This window comes from Phoca vitulina, unplaced genomic scaffold, assembly GCF_004348235.1.
Source record: "Phoca vitulina isolate PV1807 unplaced genomic scaffold, GSC_HSeal_1.0 scaffold17, whole genome shotgun sequence".
In the NCBI taxonomy this organism is placed as follows: domain Eukaryota; kingdom Metazoa; phylum Chordata; class Mammalia; order Carnivora; family Phocidae; genus Phoca; species Phoca vitulina.
In genome coordinates, this window is record NW_022589720.1 from 19,442,278 (window position 1) to 19,450,502 (window position 8,225).

The following is an 8,225-nucleotide window of genomic DNA, read 5'->3' on the forward strand; positions in this document are numbered from 1 at the left end:
TAGCGAGAGAGGGAACACAAGCAGGGGGAATGGGAGAGGGAGAAGCAGGCTTCCCGCGGAGCAGGGAGCCCGATGCGGGGCTCGATCCCAGGACCCTGGGATCATGACCTGAGCCGAAGGCAGACGCTTAACGGCTGAGCCACCCAGGCGCCCCCCTCCACCACTTTAAAGCAGAGTTGTTTGTCCCAAATTCTATTCTCTGGTTTTTCAAAGCAAAACTACTGCAGTTTTTCTATGAGAATTTTATTTGCCTCTTAGTCTTAGTGATCAAATGTAGAGATATCTTGTCTAGGGTCATTTCCTTCTTCAAAGTGTCATTCCTTCTTCCAAATGTTGACTCTCCATCAAAATCTCCTTGTCTTCTTCATTCCTCCCTCTCTGACTTCCCCTCCTGCTCTTTTTCTCCTTCCCTTTCTCTTTCTCCTCCTCCTCCTTATTCCTCTCTTTTTTTGGTTTATTGGTGTTTGAAATATCTTATGTTGGACATATAGCTGCAGGAGAGTTGGAATAGGAGCACATTTTAAAAAATGTCTAAGGAATGTTGAAACTTTATTTATATAAATTTTAGGCTTAGAGTTTGCATTTTTCTTATTTTCAAGTTAATTTTCATTGAAATTTAAAGAGTTTGCAAGGAAGCATCTTTTATGCCCAAAGCCTAATTCCTAATTGAAAATAGATTTTCATTTTATAATACCTTGAAACATTTTTAAAGACATCATCAGGGGCGCCTGGGTGGCTCAGTCGTTAAGCGTCTGCCTTCGGCTCAGGTCATGATCCCAGGGTCCTGGGATCGAGCCCCGCATCGGGCTCCCTGCTCTGCGGGAAGCCTGCTTCTCCCTCTCCCACTCCCCCTGCTTGTGTTCCCTCTCTCGCTGTGTCTCTCTCTGTCAAATAAATAAATAAAATCTTAAAAAAAAAAAAATAAAGACATCATCAAACAGAAAGTGTAATGGTTTAATTCATGCCTGATGTTCTTTTTGTTGGATACTAATCCTGGTATAAATGGAATCTATTTTACTCATTCATTTATTTATTCATTCACTCACTTAACTAATATTTATTCAGCTCTATGTGCAACATATTTTTAAGTGATGAAAATATAAAGGTGACCAACATATTGCATAGTCCCTACAGTTTAACAGGAAAGAATAACGTTCATTAGATGTCATACAAAAAAAAAAAAAAAAATTCCAATAGGATAAAATATATGAAGGAGAGGGCATGCTGATGAGAAAGCATACATTAAACTGAAATAATTTAGGTATGGATGTTAGTGTAGGCTTTCCTGAGAAAGTGACTATTGAACTAAGATCCTACAAAAAATAAGATTCAGCTAAACAAGGATTGGGTACAGAGGATGAGCAGAGGGAGAAAATTTCAGGCAAGCTAAACAGCTTGGAATGTTCAAGATGGAATTGAAAAGAGGTCAGAATAGCTGGAGCACAGAGCATGAGGTGAGAGAGAGCATAATGCTAAAAGACACTTCTGAGGCAGATGGACATCAGATGATCCAGGCTCTGTGGGCCAAGCTAAATTTCAGCCTTTGTCCTTAGAGCAATGAATATCAACATAATCCTTGTTGTTAGCTTTCACAACATTCACAGTCTGACAGTATGTGTTTCTTGTGTTTTCAGATAATTAAGAATGATTCCCTCATATAAATCATGTCTATATTCTAACTAACAGGAATTTTAGTATCATTAACAATAGAAAAAAGAACATAAAATTCTGCATGGAAAACAAAACAAAGGAAAATATTTGAGCATGTACTTTTTAATAAACTATATTTATTTAATGTTCATGGAAGGATGGTTAATAGTTTGATGGAGTATGCTACATATATGAGGTCTTTTTTTAAAAATAATATTTAAAGCATCCTGATTAAGCATATACCTGAACATAATTATATCATATCTAGAAGGAACTGAGTGACTGTAATATTTTTCAAAAATCACAGTTTATGAACTCACAAGGGCATGGTCATATCTTTTTCATTCTTGTAAGAAATATAAATTATGCCCATTGTTTTAGTGGGGTCTCAGAAGAGTAATCACATAGTTCTACATGAGCAAATTTGAACCTATTACAAACAGTATTTAGCAATGTATTCATTATTTCTGAAATGCCAGCTTATATACATGAAAATTACCAATATCCATATTCAAGGTAAAGCAATAGAATCTATGATTAATGAATAGTCTAATACCTCAAACTCATCCAGATACTTCTTTTAAGTCTGAGGAAAATGTGTACTGTTGATAAGTATCAGATAAAATCCAGCTGTATTTTAATCCCATTTCAATCTATCATCACAGAAAATATTGACTGTTTTTTCCCTCAGACATGCAGCTGTCAACCAACCAACTATGGGTCTAGATTTACATTATAGTTTTATTTCCTACCTATTCATTTTCATCTAAAACACTTGTTCTATGAAACAGCTTTTGCTGTCTGAAAAAGGAAAGCAGGATGTGCGGTCTCATCAAACCTGTCAATGAACGTTTATGGGCACAGCAAATAATATTTGCTAAATTCAAGGGAATGTATTTCTACTTCAAGAAGTAGTAAAATCACTATACATTCACGTGCATTATTAATGTCATATTTGCCATTCCAATGAGAAGATTCTCATTGTGCGCCAATAGTTATAAGAATCCTCCCCCCACCTCCAAGAGCCTACTGCAAATTCAAATACCTGCAAAGTGTGTGTGCTCACTTGGAAAGTAGGCCAAGTTACAAAAGCCCCTGAATGGTTACATAGACTCTAAGGAAAATTTAAAGAGGCTTTGTAAGCAGTAGCAGAAAGGATATATTAGTGAAGATAAACAAGAATGCAGTGATAATTAAATCCAAAGGTAATGGCTCAACAATCTTTCTCATAAAACATTTCTTGGTGACTGGTCATGCTGATGGGACCACTCTCTTCTATGTTGTTTTGCAAGAATCCCAGTTCCTTCTGTCTCATAGCTCAACCACCCAAAGGATATCATTTTCTTTTTTTTTCTTTATTTTATTTTTTTTTAAAGATTTTATTTATTTATTTGACAGAGAGACAGCGAGAGCAGGAACACAAGCAGGGGGAGTGGGAGAGGGAGAAGCAGGCTTCCCACTGAGCAGGGAGCGCGATGTGGGACTCGATCCCAGGACCCTGGGATCATGACCTGAGCCAAAGGCAGACGCTTAACGACTGAGCGACCCAGGCGCCCAGGATATCATTTTCAATTAGATTTAGTCATTGCATGGGGAAAGAGATCATAGAAGAGGCACATAGACATCTTAAAACCCTTGTTCCAGAAGTAGCCCATCAGTTCCATTCAGTTCTTTGGGGAAGAACTAACCACATGATCACCAATAACTGTAAGGGAACTGGAAAATATAGTCTTGTCTAAGTACTAATTTCGAGGTACAGTCTGTATTATGGAGAGGAGAAAGTATTTTGGTAGATAGCTTCTCATCTCTGGCACAGAGGAATGTTTCTATTCAATTGTTCTGGAAATAAGAGAGTATTATATTTGTTTGTTTACTTGATTTGCTTGTTTGTTTTTCTGCCAACTAGGTATATATGAAGCTTTCAAAGCCTAAATAACTTATACTAGTAATCATAGTTTGTAATAAACCTATAAGAAACAAAAGTCAACACACAGAGCTCAGATTGCTAAACAGAGGAAGAAATTATAACACAGTATTCCACATCAACCTAGAACAAAATAAAGAATGGATTTTTTGGGGCACCTGGGTGGCTCAGTTTGTTAAGCGACGGCCTTCGGCTCAGGTCATGATCCTGGAGTCCCAGGATCGAGTCCCGCATCCGGCTCCCTGCTCAGCAGGGAGTCTGTTTCTCCCTCTGACCCTCCCCCCTTTCATGTGCTCTCTCTCTCATTTTCTCTCCCTCAATCAAATAAATAAAATCTTAAAAAAAAAAAGAATGGATTTTTTTGAATAAGGTGAATGAGTCTTAGAGTTTGAGATTAATGTGGCATTCCTAATAATGATATAATACAATATTTTTATTACTTTGCTACATTTTTATAAAGGCTCATTATATTATTGTGTACTATAAATACTGTTCTATGTTTTGAATATTCTGGGAAATTTCAGGAAAAAGGAATATGCTCCAAACAATTATGCATGAAATGAATTATCTTCAGAAAGTAAATGCAAGATTTGTTTAACATGGCTGCCACAAAGTATGAATAACTAAAATGATTTTAAAATTAAAAATGCTTGCTAGGGTGCCTGGGTGGCTCAGTCAGTTAAGTGGCTGACTCTTGGTTTTGGCTCAGGTCATGATCGCAGGGTCCTGGGATTGAGCCCCACGATGGGGTCTGTGCTCAGTGGGGAGTCTGCTTGAGATTCTGTCTCCTTCTTCATCTTCCTCTGCCCCCCCCTTCTTTAAAATAAATAAATATTTTTTTTTATGATTAGGAATGTTTGCTAATGCCCTTCTACCCTACTCTTCTCATCATATTTTTACCAGCAGAAATACTCAGTAAATTCACAGATTATTTTTGAACAATAAACACCTTTATTCCAGGAGCTAAGAGATGGTGGAGGGTTTCTTTGCATCTCTGGACTTGGATTTTCCTCAGATGGATCTCTGTAACATGCACAAAGCCATTTGCTCAGCCACACTGGCCAGGCCTCAATACCAAAAGCTTTTCCTGCTGCTCTTAGTCCTCCAGAAAGTCAATAATCTTGGTTGTCTTTTTTCTGTCACCATATTTTTTTCTTGGACTTTATTTTACTGTTCTTTGTTTAAAGTCTTGTCTTACTCAAATGTAAACTTGGTTCCTTCCTAAAAACTTAAAGATAGTGCTCAGAGGGACTCATCTTTCTGCAAATACAGTTCAGGTACGGTGTGCTGTTGATGAACACAATGCAGATCTTTATTAAATGACTTGTGAATTAGGTTCATGGTCCCAGTTTTGTGAGTACTGTTTTTGGAACCCTAAGATACCTGATCCAGGACAGGCTCAGAACATAGTCCTTTATACATCCCTGCCATGGGCTGTGTATATGCAGAAAGGACTCAATTTATATTTCTGGAGGGCATCCCAGCACATACCTTAAATTCTTGTGGTGGAGCCTTCTCTTGCCTCCCTCTTGTGGTACTTGGAAGATGTCCATTGCTTAGTTCTAGAGGAAAAAAACAATTTGATTAATAATGACAGCTATTTTTACTGTCACATGTCTATAAACTTGCACTCACCTAGAATAAAACTAAAAGTTCATGGAGATATTTATATTTTCCTATAAAAATTGATTTCAGGGTTTTATCAGGTCTGCAAGCATCTTCCAGGCAGATTGAAGGATAAGTGTTGTTTTTAGGAATAAATGGGAAATGTGTAAATCATAGAGTACTACATGTTCATTAGTTGTCATTTTTATGGCAATAAATGGATCAATTTACATATAAATTTACATGTTTATTCATGATATTTTACCCTTCTATATAAACCAAAGTAGGCTGTACTTACTACTTCTTCTTCAAGGTCCAGTAGACCTTAGAGGTGAAAAATGTGGTCAACCCAAAAGCAAGCTCAAAATCAAGTTCTACAACTAATTTGCTGTATGTTCTTGGGCAAATTACTTTTCTTCTCTTTTTTTTCTCAGTTTCCCTATCTGTAAAATGCAGATAATAATAAAAATAGCACATGACTCTTGAATCGAGTGAAGATTAAATATATTCATGCATATAAGAAACCTAGAAGTATGCCAAGAACATAATAAAATTTATGTAATATTATTGTTTCTTTGGCTAACAGTTTTATTAAAGTCAAAAGCTACATAAGGAAGTGTCACATTTACTTAAACAACAAAACTATAGTGAACATTTATAAAAACAGATAATGAACATATATAAGAACAGATATTAAGGGACACCTGGGTGGCTCAGTTGGTTAAGCGTCTGCCTTCGGCTCAGGTCATGATCCCAGGGTGCTGGGATCAAGCCCCGCATCGCACTCCCTGCCCAGCAGGGAGCCTGCTTCTCCCTCTGCCTGACGCTACCCCTGCTTGTGCTCTCTCTCTCCCCCTCTCTCTGACAAATACATAAATAAAACCTTTAAAAAATAGATATTAACAATATGTAGTAATGAAAATGTTCTCTCAATTTATTGAAAATCAACTCAACTTCAAAGCATCTTTTAAAAATAAAACATTACTAATGGAAATATAAAAATCCACCACTTTTCATCTTGAAAATACTAAAAAAGGAGCACAATAAAGATATATGTGGGATTTAGGACAATAAAGCTAAGGATAAGGTGAAGGAAAAATGATCTCTTTAAATAAAATCCCAAACACCCATTTTACAGATGGGTATAATTATAATACAGTGTATTAATCAGTCTCTGACATTTCATATATAACTAAAAGTTGCTTATTTCTTCCATATTCCATATTCTAACAGTCAGATTGTGGTTATAGGAACTTAATAAAGAAACTTCCATTTAAAGATGATTTTCCTGCAGTTAAGTAGACATTTCCATCAGCTTTTACTTATTTCACTGTTAAATGTATATAAGAGCCCCAGGTTCATTAGGCCTCTGAGAACAGAAGCCACCATAAAAGACAGCAAATCAAGTGAACAGAAGCAAAGAAACTCAGATGGAATAAGCAAAGTGCAAAAAGGGCTGGAACTTATCTTAAAAGGTAATATTCTGAGAAGGGAATCAAATATAAGATTCCTTAAAAAGGAAACATCAGAAAATTAAAGGAACTAAGGAATTAAAAAGTAAGATAAATTTTAAAAATGATTTAAAAATCAAAACTTCGGGGCGCCTGGGTGGCTCAGTTGTTAAGCGTCTGCTCAGGTCATGATTCCAGGTTCTGGGATCGAGCCCCACATCGGGCTCCTTGCTGGGCAGGAGGCCTGCTTCTCCCTCTCCCACTCCCACTGCTTGTGTTCCCTCTCTCTGTGTCTCTCTGTGTCAAATAAATAAATAAAATCTTTTTAAAAAAAATCAAAACTCCAATATAAGTTAAGAAAGTAAAAGGATAAAGAAATTTCCTTCTAAGTAAAAGATAAGAGAATAATAGTAGAGAAAGTATAAGGAAAATGAAAATTAATAGAAACTCAAACATACACCTGATTGAAATTCCATAAAGAAATTCCAAAAATAAAAATTAAAAGTTATCACAGAAATAATGTCATAATTATTCTCAGCCTTAACCTGAATAAATTTCTATATGTATAAGTGCTCAGCATAACAGATGCAAAAAAAAAAAAAAAAACCTCATTATGGCATATAATTGTTAAAAGAGAGAGACAGAGAATGATGACAGAAAGAGAGAGAAAAACAAAAACTTTAATAGTGAAGAAAAAAAGGGATTTAATAACAAAAATTTTTGTCCATAAGAATCCTAACAGCAACATTGGGAGCTAGAAGAAAATAGATAAATGACTCAAAATTTTTGAGGGACACTTTGTTTCAATATTGAGTTACAGAGCTAGATGAAATAATCAATTTTGAGAGTAGAATAAAGACATCTTTAGATAAGCAAGTCTCCAAAAATTTAACTTCTGTAACATCTTTGTTAGGTTGGTGAAATCCACAAAAATCAGTGTTTACACCTAGGAATAGGAAAATGTGGGATACTGCAAAGGGAGCATTTGATAAAATCAAATGGTAAGGAGACTCTTCAGAATGGAGATTCAAGGAAATAGTCAGAGAATTGGGACATCTCTGCATGCATAATTGGCCCAGATTTGAGCAAGAAGACAAAAGGTTTGCCCAGAGTGGGAAGAAAGTGCATGGAGTGAACAGGATAATGGAGAGGGTTTTTAGGTTAGGGTACTGTAGTGAGAGGCTCTTTGAAGGGGACAGTGTGAAGAATTAGCAGTAGGTACATGGAGAAATAAACATAAACAAGAGGCAATTGATTTCAGGGAAGATGAAGAAGTCTGTAGGACTAAGTAAATGTAAATGTGAGCATAGTGAGTAAATGATATGTTCATGCCATAATACTATAAGTGTTAAATATCAATTTAACCAAAATTGTGATATAACTGTATTGGATAGAAGCAGGAGAAGAGGGATGCCTGGGTGGCTCAGTCGTTAAGCATCTGCCTTCGGCTCGGGTCATGATCCCAGGGTCCTGGGATCGAGGCCCACATCAGGCTCCCTGCTCAGCGGGAAGCCTGCTTCTCCCTCTCCCACTCCCCCTGCTTGTGTTCCCTCTCTTGCTGTGTCTCTCTCTGTCAAATAAATAAATAAAATCTT

The 8,225-nt window shown here is 36.5% G+C and overlaps 1 long non-coding RNA gene across 1 annotated transcript in view; it reads right to left on the reverse strand.

The window, feature by feature from the left end:
* Positions 1 to 8,225, reverse strand: part of LOC116639011 — a 113,218-nt gene that overhangs the window by 28,944 nt on the left and 76,049 nt on the right. Inside the window, exon 3 of the long non-coding RNA XR_004300762.1 lies at positions 5,066 to 5,136. This is a non-coding gene — a long non-coding RNA (uncharacterized LOC116639011). The remainder of the gene's footprint in view (positions 1 to 5,065; positions 5,137 to 8,225) is intronic.